The following is a 12,666-nucleotide window of genomic DNA, read 5'->3' on the forward strand; positions in this document are numbered from 1 at the left end:
CCTGGTGATAGTCATTGTCTCAGTAATTGGCTGGCTGCGCATCAAGCAACAGGATCTAGACAAAACCCCTGTCATTTCAGTAACAAATCTATGTCTGTGTCTAAATCTGTATCTTAATATATCAGGAACCACAGATATTCATGAGATATGCCATATATTTTTATTTTTCCATTGCCCAAGGCATAATGTGTATTGTATGTAGTAAATGCTCGATTGATGTTTTATTATTTATTTATTTATTTAGAAACGGAGTTTCGCTCTTGTAGCCCAGGCTGGAGTGCGATGGTGCGATCTCAGCTCACTGCAACCTCCACCTCCCAGGTTCAAGCGATTATCCTGTCTCAGCCTCCTGAGTAGCTGGGATTACAGACATGTGCCTCCACGCCCAGCTAATTTTTGTGTTTTTAGTAGAGATGGGGTTTTGCCATGTTGGCCAGGCTGATCTTGAACTCCTGACCTCAGGTGATCCACCCACGTCGGCATCCCAAAGTGTTGGGATTACAGGCATGAGTCACTGCGCCCGGCCTGATGATGTCTTAATATTTCAAAAGTATAGAATTAGTTGTTTATAAAAATATATTTGATCATAAAGCCTGACTTCCTTTTCCATTAGGACTCCATCATTTTAGGGTGGCTGCACTTATATGAACACTGGTTCTAGACTGCCTGGCTTGTTCAACTACTTATTAGCTCTGTGATTTGGGGCAAGTTATTTAACTTCTCTTTATCTCATCCTTTTTGTCTGTAAAATGAGGGGAAAAGCATTTTCTTGTTGAGCAGTTAAATGAGTCCATACATGAATGTAAGGCACTTAGAACAATGTCTGGTCAGCATATTGTAAGGACTTGATAGTCGTTAACCATTAGCAATAAGAATGATGTTATTGTTATCATTGTTATTTATGTCTTTGTATGACATGGAACATTGCTAATTATTTGACCATGACTGTACTTGTTCAGCCTCATCAACCATCATTGCCCACAGTATTAAACTTACAGTAACTCCCTAAGTATGTTCCATTCACTCATTCTTTGTCTTTTCCAAACTTGGTGCTGCCTTGGTCTATAATATCTTTTTCTTGCCTCTCCACTTAGCAAAGTCCTACTGATCTACACAACTTAATCTAAAACACTTTCTCTTTCATAAAATAGTTCCTCATTCTTCCAGGTAGCCTTCAAATTCTTCCAGGCTTCTTATTGCATACGAATAACTATATGATACTGAATCCTAACACATTAATAAATATTGCTTTTTTTTTAGATAATTAAAGTAGAAACCATGTTCATTATTGTTACTAGCTTGGTTTTTAGTGCATAATTGTTCAATAAATACTTGCTGAATGAATGCAGGTGAAATGACTCTAAAGCAGGGATTGGCCCAATTCACATGGAAGCTTTCAGTCAGGCCGTAACACTCACTGACACATCAGTGTCCTTCCCTGAGTTAATTTTTCTGTTATCTGTGCTCTCATGAGAGTAAATAGATCACCTACTCTCTCTTATTATTAACTGTTATCATGTCTATCTTACCCACTAGAATGAAAGCTAGTCTAGTGTATCAGCTTGGTCTTACTTATTTTTTATGCTGAGAGGGGACCTTAAATAGTAGGAAGTATTTGTTGAACAAAATATATCATTTTAGTGTTACATGGTGGACAAAAAAATGAGAGAAGAAAAAAATAAATATTAAAAGTTTGAAGGGATAAATGGCAAAGGTGAAGTTTTACACAACTAATTAGACAAAAAGAGAAAAAATGATGCTTTATGTGGGTTAAAGTAAATAAGAGTCTGTAGAAGATATCTTTTTATTTCATTCTGTTGGTTAAATTCTGTTGGCAGAAGTCCTCAGCATTAAGAAGGGATTGAAGGCTGAATTTAAAGAGTCAAATAGTTGGACAACAACATGTTTACATGTAAAATAATTTCTTTATTATCTTTGTCTCAGTAAAATAATATGGTAGTCCTATGAATATAGAAACAATTATTTTTGGAATATAGGCATGAAAAAGCACAAAATTTATATATTCATTTTTTATTCACTTGATAACATAGAAGAGTATGATCTTCTGGTCATGTGTTTTGCTCTGATAGCCTTGGAATGGGAATCTCAGCAAAGTGTGTAATATAAGCCATTCACTTCGGAGGGAATTTGTAGAATTTCATGAACAGTAGTCGTGATGTTAATGAGTATGTACAGTATTCTTCTGACAGGTATAACAGAATACAGATAATTCTCTGTTGTTTTATTAGGTATGAATTATGGCAGCTAGAAATAATGTGATCATTTATAGGAATTATAATATTTATGTATTTCAGCTGAAGAATCGGCTTTACATAAATGTGACAGGATGGAGATTAATGTGAAATATTTTCCACATGAAGTGATTAGGTTGAATTTACACTGAAAAAGATTATAGAAGAAGCAAGCTTTTCTTTTTAGAGTTTTGCTATAGTTTTTCTGAAGTTCATTCTGATCTTAGAAATTACTAACTTCTGCTTAACATAATATCACTTAATTTGTAATACTAATTATTACAAATATTAAAATAACTACTGTAGTAAAAGACATTTGAGAAATCTTTATTTGGAAATGTGAGGATTTTTTTCTAATGATATTGTAGATATCCAAACATTTATGAAATTAATAGATTAGTTATTATTATTTTAAAACATCTAAATCTGAAATGACATTCTCCAAAAGAATGAATATGTACAGTTATATGAAATCTTTTTTAGAGATGATATGATTTATTTAAGTGGCCCTTCTTTAGGCACATAGCTTATTCTACTCATATTTTTCTAACTTCATTTGATCATTAATCCACCTAGGCTAGCAATACTTAAAACTGCCTTTTCTACTCTTTCTTGCTTATCCTTCAGTACAGAAGCTATCTGCTGGATATAATGCCTTCTTTGCATTTTTTGTGGACTTTATTTTTCCCTCCGTTGCCTATTCAGTACTTTTTATTGTATTGTTATATTCCTAAAAACAAAATAAGGAAATGTTAACATACTCATCTGTAGCCATTTAATTTGAGGAAAGAGATGTGAAATGTGACTGATTTGAATAAAATAGTATTTTGAGTAACATAATTTTGCTTCTGTGAAATAGCAGGTATTTGTATACTACAATATTCGTAGTCAACTGAAATTCTCCAACTTCCTTATAATTTTGAGATTCATAGCAGCTTGAACCCTGCTGAGTATTTCAACCTGAGCTTGCTAAATCATGTCAGTATTTCGAAGAGACAGTGGACCTTTTGGAAAATACATATTTCTAGGGCGAGGTGGGCGATGTATTCTGAAACTGCCTCCAATATATACATGAGTTTTCCAGTTTGATCAAAAAAGCCCTACATTCTTCTAATTGTAACTTCAGTGTTGAGCATTGGTCTCTGTTTTGTCTTTTCTTCAAATTCACTGAACCCTAAGGCAAATTTTGCCTACGTTTTTCTAAGACATTCCAGAACAAGTGACAATTTGGTTGATAATGAAGTTCTTTTAGTTTACAAAATTATTTGCATAGAAGCATTATAAGAATACTATTTTTTTATTTTGTTTTGTTATTATTATTGAGACAGCATCTGGGTCTGTCACCCAGGCTGGAGTGCAGAGGCTCCATCTCCTCTCACCATAACCTCCGCCTTCCGCACTCAAGTGATTCTCCCACTCCAGCCTCCTGAGTAGCTGGGACAACAGGCATCTGCCACCACACCCAGCTAATTTTTGTTTTTTGGTTTTTGTTTTGTTTTGTTTTGAGATGGAGTTTTGCTCTTGTTGCCAGGCTGGAGTGCAGTGGCATGATCTCAGCTCATGCAACCTCCGCCTTCCCAGTTCAAGTGATTGTCCTGCCTCAGCCTCCCGAGTAGCTGGGACTACAGGCGTCTGCCACCACACCTGGCTAATTTTTGTATTTTTAGTAGAGACAGGGTTTCACAATGTTGCCCAGGCTGGTCCCAAACTCCTGGGTTCAAGTGATCCACCCCCCTCAGCCACCCAAAGTTCTGGGTTTACAGGCATGAGCCAGTCCTGGCCAAGAATGCTATTTTAAATACAACTAAAATAACCATGTACGTCTATGGTTTGCCTCTGGATAAATAGATTTAGATATAAAAGGTCTAGTTAAGAAGAGAACTTTTTTTTTGAGTGCTCAAAATGTATTATTGTACTGTACTTCTTAAATATATGTTACCTTATTTAATCTCTTAAGATTTAGCTACTGCTATCCCTATTACACAAAGATCATAATAGCTAGCATTTATTGAGCACTTACTGTGTAACGTGCACTGTTGTAAGAGCTTTACGTGTGATATCTTTGTTACAGTCTCATTGAGAGGTATGATATTATCCCTGTAAAGAATTGAATTTCTGGAGATTTTAAGTAACTTGCCCAAGTAGTCCTGCTTTTCTAGGGATCAACCTTCACGAGATAATCAAGCTCATGTTTGATTCCCAAGGCTGTATTCTTTCCTCTATGTGACTGCTTCTCTTTTTATAACATATCAATGCTTGTTTTAAAATAGAAATTACTTTAGATAATTTAATAATTTAGTATCATAGATAATCCCTCAACTCTTCCAAGCTCCATGTTGGGTTTTTCCATGGCATGACACCATATACCCCAATGTGTACACGAATACCATTTTGAAAAGCTGAGCAGGTCAACATATTTCTTCCAAAGCTTGCACTGTATTTATAGCAGTTGTGCAAGGAATTATGTCAAATTGACTAAACTGCCATCCTATATACCCTTGAATTGCTTTGGTGAAAATTCTCTAATGATTGGGAGTGTCTGTTCAGTCCCTCTTGCATCTCAAAGATAAACCTGCCAAATCAGGTGACAATTAATCTGCACAATGTGATGAAGAGAATTCAGGAGGTTGATGTTTAGTGAGTCCTGTGCAGCTCACATCACACATTTTTTCCTTCTAAGGTCAAGAGTGTCTTTGATGTTGACAGTGGTAATTTAGCTCTGAGCTGAACTACTATTAAATTGTCTATATAGAGGCAAAGAAGTTGAGACTTTCTGTTCTACATCACCATGTCACCTCTGTACTCCATGTTTTCCTGTAAGTGGCCCACATTTTCTTGTGAAATTACACATTTTCTCTCACTGTCAGAGAGAAAGAGAATTTCATTTTGTAATAATGCCAAAACACATGTGTGTGCTTCCACTAGCACACTGTAATGCTGGGACTTGGGAATGGTCCAGTCCGGTGATACGCTTGTCGCTTGTATTTATACATACAGACTTGTTCTGCTGGTCATGTGCCAGGTTCTGGCCATTTGTGCGTGTTTTCCCCTTTCCACCTAGTTTAAAGATTTCTGTAATCTTAATATGCACCACCGCTAGTCACTTCACACTCTAGAAGCGAAAGTGAATGAGTATTGCTTACTAAACATTGCTGTTTTCTATGGATCTTTCTCTATTTGTAAGTCACAGAAAATTATTGTTCGCAGAAGGTGACTCCAGAATCTTTAGCCTGGCAGGAAGTAGAAATCTGATAAAGTTTAGTTATTACATAACCGTGTTTGGTCAAAAAGTGTGTTTTGAGTTGGTTGGTATCAAATTAACATTTGTAAGCTGCTGGTCCTTTTAACTAGTATTAAATTAAGAAAAATTTTCCATTAAGCAGAATTTCTAAATAATTTTCTTAATTTGGATCTTCTAAAGAGAAATTTTAAGCCACCAGCACTTGGACTGACTAGATAGCCCTTTGCTTTGATGCCTGCCCAATTTTTCCTCCATCTGTGAGTCAGCGTAAGTATGCCTACTCTTTTTTCAAACCTCCCCTGACTCACTCGTGCAGAATAGAAGTCCTGCTTTCTGTTTTCTCCTTATGTGCTTACTGTGCACATGTGTAACAAGAGCCCTTTTAAGTATAATCTTCAATTTGATAAGGGCTTACCTCTGGAGTTGGCATGATGTTACACCATGTGTAAGAGTAGGAGTTACCCCAGTTTATCTTTTCCTATCCAGTGCTGCACACAATGCCAGGCATATAGTAGGTACTCTCTAAATACATGATAAGGAATGGGTGGATGCATGACTTTGTCTTTAAGCTATAAAGTTAGTTTTTAAATAACATAATGATTCCTGGTAGTGAACTTCTGGAACATGCCTACAATGTAATAGCATGAACTGTGAAGCCAGATAGTTTCTGTGTGAATCCCAGCTCTGCCAAATCAAGCTTCTGTACCTGGGCAAGGTACTTAACTTCTCTGTGCCTCACTTTCTTCTTTTGTAAAACCAGGATTATAATAGTATTTTAGGGCTTTTTATGAGGACGTAATGTGACCATACATCTAAAGTACTTAGAATAGCACCTGATGCATAGTAAGCTGCCCTATAATATTTCTGTTCTTACTATATAACCTCCAAAGAAAAAGTAGAATTGCAGTGTGCTGTGACAACAGGCCCCTGGAAAAATGTGTTTTGGTAAGTGGAGAAGATGAATGGAAACTTAATTATGCCTAGCAAATTCCCATGGTCTTCTGCTCTGAAAGGATGTCTTTGTTAATGCTCTCTTTGTTAAGAGTGTCTTAGGGAATGGAAAGCTGAGGTCACAGTAAGACCTCACTGATGTTGCTAATGGAGCCTAGTGGTTTCATCTTGTGGGACATGGCAGTGTCATGGAGCCATCATTTGACTCATCTAATTGTGAATTATTGTGAGAGAGAAACAGGAATTAGGGTAACTGTAGACTTTCGTCCAAACCAGGAAGAGGGTGCTGTTATAAACACATTGAAACAGTGGGCATAGGCAGAGCAGTTTCAGGCAAACCAGAATTACTTAGAAGAACTATTTAGACTTTCAATACATATGTGGCCTAGTTCACTTAAGAACCTTTCTGAGATACACTACCTTTGGTGTGCACCGTTACCTTGAAATTGCTTTCGGAAGATAAATGTGTAATTTATCCCTCCTCTGTTTAATTTCATTCATTAGTACAGAATGTGAACTACACAGTTGATTTTAGGTCTCACTGCTTTCCCCAGTCTTAGTGTCCGCTGAGTGGGCCTGGGAAGAAGAGCTGATTCCTTTACCGCATGGTAGACTGGAAAGCAGTGGAAGCAAGAGAGAATGACATGAATTAAGAAGTTACTTTTTCTTTAATCTAAATGTTTAACCACCTCCTCTGAATTGAATTCCATTTTTGAATTGCAACCAGTCATGTTCAGTTAACCCAGATCCTTGGATTTATAACTGGAAAAAAAAAAAAAAAAAAAAAAAACTTATTCAGATCAGTGGCTTTTCATGACTGTTTATCTTTACGGTGTCAGAACCGGACTAGAACTTAGGTTTCTGTTATTAAATCCAAGGCTGTCTTCCGTACACTGGTAAATCATCAGAGAATTTAGGGTCTAAATAAATTAAACCTCTATGTTCTTTATAGCTGAAGCTTTCTCATATATACATACATATATATATATGTATATATAGAGAGAGTGTATATTGTGTGTGTGTGTGTTTGTATATATATAATTAGGGAATTATTTACATCTGGTTTTATCCTCTTACAAGAGCATTTGGATTTGAGAGCAGCAAGTGGCACCCTGCCAGTGACAAATGGAGGCACTGTGGTTGCCTTCCCATCATCCGCTACCTTTTATGGTGTCAAGGGATTTCTAGCTCTCCTTTGTGACCCAGCTGCAAAACAGCTGTTGTTTAGGCTCCTGCCTTTTCACTCTCACAAGACAGCTTTCTTTACCATCCCCACAGGGTTTAAACTTCTGCAGTACAAGTGTCAACTCCGTTTTGTGAGCTCAGGCCTCCCGTTTGGGAGCCAAACAGCATAGCACTTCTCATGCTATCGCTGAGCAGTTTGGAAGGAATTATCCAGTGAATGCTTATAGTGCTGGTGATAACAAATGAGAAACACCCATTGTAGTTACAGCTATACTGAATGGTTGGAGTCGTGGCTAATAGCTAATATTTCAGGGTTTTCTAATTGCACTCATTCCCTAAATGGAGATCACATTGACCACTTTATCCATCTAAAGTAAAGTTTCCTATTGGAAACCAGTTTTTCATGAACTTTTGGTGTCATCTTATGCATCATAGAATGCTAATAAAATTTGCGGGGTTTTTTTTGTTTTGTTTTCCTTATGAGGAGGAGGTGTTACCAATTATGGCAATGGCATGAAGCTCTGAGTATCACTCAGGTCTCAAGATTTAGTCAGATTTACCACGGAAACTATGCCATCCATCATTTAGGCAACAACACTTCATAAGGAGAGTATGCATTTAAGAAAAGTGTTTTGAGTGTTTGCTTTTGCAAGATGTTTAGCATTCTTCATGCATCTTTGACCACCTACTACGCATCTGGTCCTTGGATAAGTGTTGATTAAACAATTCTACTAAATTGGTTTACAATGAGCAAAAGAGATTACAAATGGTAATTAGAGTACATATGGTAAGTGTCACAACAAAAGTAGGAATCAAGTGTTGTTAGAGCACCCAGGAGGAAAAAGACTCAGCTTAAAGAATTCCGGGCAGGCTTAATTTGGTCATGGCCATAGTTGGCAAGTTATCTAAGACAAATAGATTTTGAGGTTATTTCCTCTTCTAATTTTAAACTAAACTAACAACAAAAAAAATACACATTAATTTTTATGCCCCCTTGTCATTTATGTTTCATGTTCTTTAAAAAAAAAAAAACCCTCATTGTGTCTCCTCTCCTTCCGCTGACACTGCTGCTCCTCTTTCCTTCACAGCCAGGTATGTTGGCAGTTGTCTGTAATTGTTCTATCCATTTTCTTACCCACCACTCCCCAAATAACACCCACTTCTTCTGGCTTCCATACCTGTTAAACATACCTTCCTGCAGTTACCAGTGATCATGTTATGAAATCTAGTGGATGTTTTTCAGCATTAGACACAATCAACTACTGCTATTTTCTTGAGACCCTGTTTCACTTTACCGTCAACCTCTTGATTCAGCCTAGTAAACCACACCCTTGACATCTCAGGTATCTCAAAAGTAGGCCAATCTCTCAACAATTCTCAAAACTAAGCTTATAATCCTACCCACTAAACTTGGCTTTCTTCCATTATTTACTATCTTCCCTTCGGTTTTGGTCCAAAAACTTAGGGTCATCCTTGCTACTCCATCCTCCTCATTGCATTATCTCTGTTCTATCCATGTTATTCTGTCTGATTTGTATAAATTTCTCTCATGTCAGTCCACTAATCTTCCTTTCATTGTCACCTCTCTACTTGTCTTCTGCTCCCGTTCCACTGTTTTACCCTCAGTACCCTCAGAGTGATAGTCATAAAACAGCAGCTAACATCTTAGTATGACCGATAAGCCAGGTGTGCCCTGCTCTTCCCTGGATTTTCACTCTTTGTATGGTTCACCTTCACTCCTCTCTGCCTCACTCACCCTGGGCTTCACACAGTGTTTTTGTTTTTCTGCCACAGATATTTTACCTTTGCTGTGCCTCTACTTAGAATACTTTTGTTTCTGCTTCAATTAGTTAATCATACAAATATTTTGATTTTTAGATCAAGCATCAATTCTTTTGGAAACCTTCCTTGAGTACTTCCACTAAATCAGACCAACTGTTATAGGTCAAATGGCCATTGATTGTGTTTGTCATACTCTTAGGACCTGAAGTTTTTCATGCTTCATCAGGGCAGGAGTTGTGTCTGCTCCTAATTACCATTTTCATTCTAGGGCTCAATACAGCATTGGGCACAGGGTAGGTGCCCAACAAATATTCATCGGAATGAAAGGAAGCAATGAATACATTTAATGTATTGTGGAAATTGCACTGTTTTAATTAAAAGCAGACACTTTGGTTTGTAATTCAGAGGTAAATTCTATGCATAATTCTAAAATCTGAAAACAGCACATTTTAATATCTAAAATGATTTGCATAATCTAAAAATGAAATTTTAGGATATACTTGTATTTACCTGTAACTTTACTGTAAATTTAATTCAAACATAATTTCTACTTGCTTCACCTTAGCTTCCTCAGATGTTGTAATGAAATGTCTGAATACTGTTTTCATCAACTGAGATTATGGATGGATAACCCTTATGATAAGATGTTGGTTTTACCTCTACTTTGAGCTAGTGTCATGACACAATATAGCAACCTAAGTAATTTTCTCAGGTGGAGCTTAAGATGTGATTGTAGCCTATCAAATTATCTCCACTGAAATGTTACTGCAGTATGTGTGGGTGACCTCTTTAAGTTAGAAGGGAAAATATACAAGTGAACAGATATAGAAGGAAATTAAAATGGTAACATTACAGGAAATCTGAGTAAGCTAAACACCTTCATTTATGTAATATTCATAGAAGTCAACCATGTTGTGTTTATACCTTACAATCTAACTTTTTTTACTCATAATGTCAAAGCTGTGTAGAAAGCAACAGTTCAGTTTGAATTATAAGAATCTCAGATATTTAAATATATATTTATGAAAGGTGAGTTACTTATAATTTGAAATGGTTATTTAAAATGGTCCTGTATGTTTACTTTTTATAATGCTTTTTATTATATTTTTTAGTTGATAACATGATTAGAATGTAAGTAGGTGAGTTTTTTGCTGTTGCTTTTCCCATTTTCCCCCCTTCTTGGCATTCTTGCAAGTCTTCTTCTTTTACTTTCTTCTCATTGCAAGGTATCAGATCTCCAATATTCTTATGTCTTGCCAATTCTCGGTCTATGGAACCCTATCTAGTCGGTGTTTCTAAATTTCTTTCACGCTCTTTTATCCTAGCATCTCAGTCACACAGAACTCTTATCACTCCACTACATATGCACCTTCCTATCAACACTTGCTTTCATACAGTCTTTCCCATGTGAATAAATAATACCTGCATTCACCTATGTACAGCAAGTGAAAATTTGTGAAGTCAAACTAGATGGGCATAGTGGTGTGCACCTGTAGTCCAAGCAACTTGGGAAGCTGAGTCGGGTCACTTGAACCCTGGATTTTAAGGTTGCAGTGAGCTATGATCGTGCCACTACACTCCAGCCTAGGCAACAGAGTGAGACCCCATCTATAAAAAAAAATTTTTTTAGTGTGGAGTCATCTTTGACTCTTCTTTTTCTGTTATATCCACACCTGATCCACTGGCCACTTGTCTTTGAAAGAGATCCTGAATCTACTCGTTTCTCATTACTTCCACTGCTGTCACTTTTGTTAAAGCTGTGGAGTATTAACCTTCTAAGAGGTCTCCCTACAGACAGTTTTCCACCCAAAATCTAGGGTGTTTTCTAAAATGTATAAGTGAGATCATATTGTGCCTCTATTTCAAATCCATCCTTCCTCTTCAAAAGACACTCCAGGGCTCAATTCAGCAGCATATACACTAAAAGGGAAAGGACACAGAGATTTCATGGCTCCTGTACAAGGACGTCACGTAAATTCATGAAGTGTTCTATATTTGCACAGTTCCCAGAGGCTGTTCAACCCTTTCTTGGTTAACACCTAAGAAAACAATATGAGTAAAAGTGACATGTGACATTCAAATTGAAATGAATTTTCACTACCAAAAAAAAAAAAAAGAAGAAGAAAAGAAAAGAAAAAAGACAAATTTCATGCTCCTTACAGAACCCACTAGGCCCTGCACAGTCGGGTCCCTCCTGTCATACTCCTGACTCACAATTTTTTATGGGATTTGCTCAACTGCTGCCGTGATGTTTTCCTTGATAGGCCCAAAAACTCCAAACATGTCAGATCTTTGCCTGCCCTGCCTACTCCCTTAGGTCACTCTTCAAATATCACTAAAGGCCTTCCTTTGTCACTTTATCACACATAACCCTCCCCCCTCCCCCCACCCCAGTTGTGCATTGCTCTCTTCTGCATTATTTTTCACAAAGCACTGAAGACTGACAGTGTTACCTACTCATGTGTAAACTAAGGATTCTGCCACTAAAATGTGAGCTGCACCAGGGAAGGAACTTTGTCTTGATTACCAAGGCCTGGAACCGAGCCTATCACATAGCAGGAACTTAATCCATTTTTATAGAGCGAAACATCACATCTCTGAAGCCTTCTCTTTCATTTCTCAGTACTTAGATGTACTGTGGTCTTGAGGTACTTATTTTGACCACTAGCATAGTACATTTTTTTTTTAACAGTCTACACTAGATGTCTTCTTCTCTCCTCGTCAGTCTCAAAAGATCCAGTGACTAATCTTTTTATTAACCTTTGAAATCCCTACAGTAAAATGAGCCAATTATACAGATGGTGCAATTAAGAAAATGTTATTAGGTTATAAACTATAATTTACAGCCTGCTTATTTCATTTAGCACTGGATCTTGAAGAACTTTTGTGGTTTAGATAATTTTCTACACAATCATTTTAGTAGAAACATTGTATTTCATTGAAATGATTTTTGGCAAATCAAGTTCATGCTAGTGGACATTGAGTTTGTATGAACAATATTATAATAAAAATGAATGGCAACTTCTTTGTATTTAAAGGTATTTTCTTAGGACAAATACATAGAAATAGAATCAGTTGGCTAGTGTGTCTGTGATTTAATGCTTTTCATATGTGTCAAATTTCCCCCAGGATGTTTTTGTTACATATTACCATATTTTAATAATGTGTCGTATGAACACCTGTTTTTATGAACCCTCAGGAATATTGAATTCTCTCTTTATTTGGGAAATTTTTTGATAGATGAATAACATCCCC

At 36.7% G+C, this 12,666-nt stretch overlaps 1 protein-coding gene and 1 non-coding gene across 5 annotated transcripts in view; both read left to right on the forward strand.

Annotated features, from left to right (window-relative positions):
* Positions 1 to 12,666, forward strand: part of TMTC2 (transmembrane O-mannosyltransferase targeting cadherins 2) — a 458,517-nt gene that overhangs the window by 326,057 nt on the left and 119,794 nt on the right. The gene's annotated exons all lie outside the window — the stretch shown is intronic.
* Positions 11,308 to 11,410, forward strand: LOC129011032 (U6 spliceosomal RNA). Its single transcript, XR_008493167.1, has one exon. It is a non-coding gene; the product is annotated as a U6 spliceosomal RNA (small nuclear RNA).

The sequence above is a fragment of the Pongo pygmaeus genome, chromosome 10 (genome assembly GCF_028885625.2).
Source record: "Pongo pygmaeus isolate AG05252 chromosome 10, NHGRI_mPonPyg2-v2.0_pri, whole genome shotgun sequence".
In the NCBI taxonomy this organism is placed as follows: domain Eukaryota; kingdom Metazoa; phylum Chordata; class Mammalia; order Primates; family Hominidae; genus Pongo; species Pongo pygmaeus.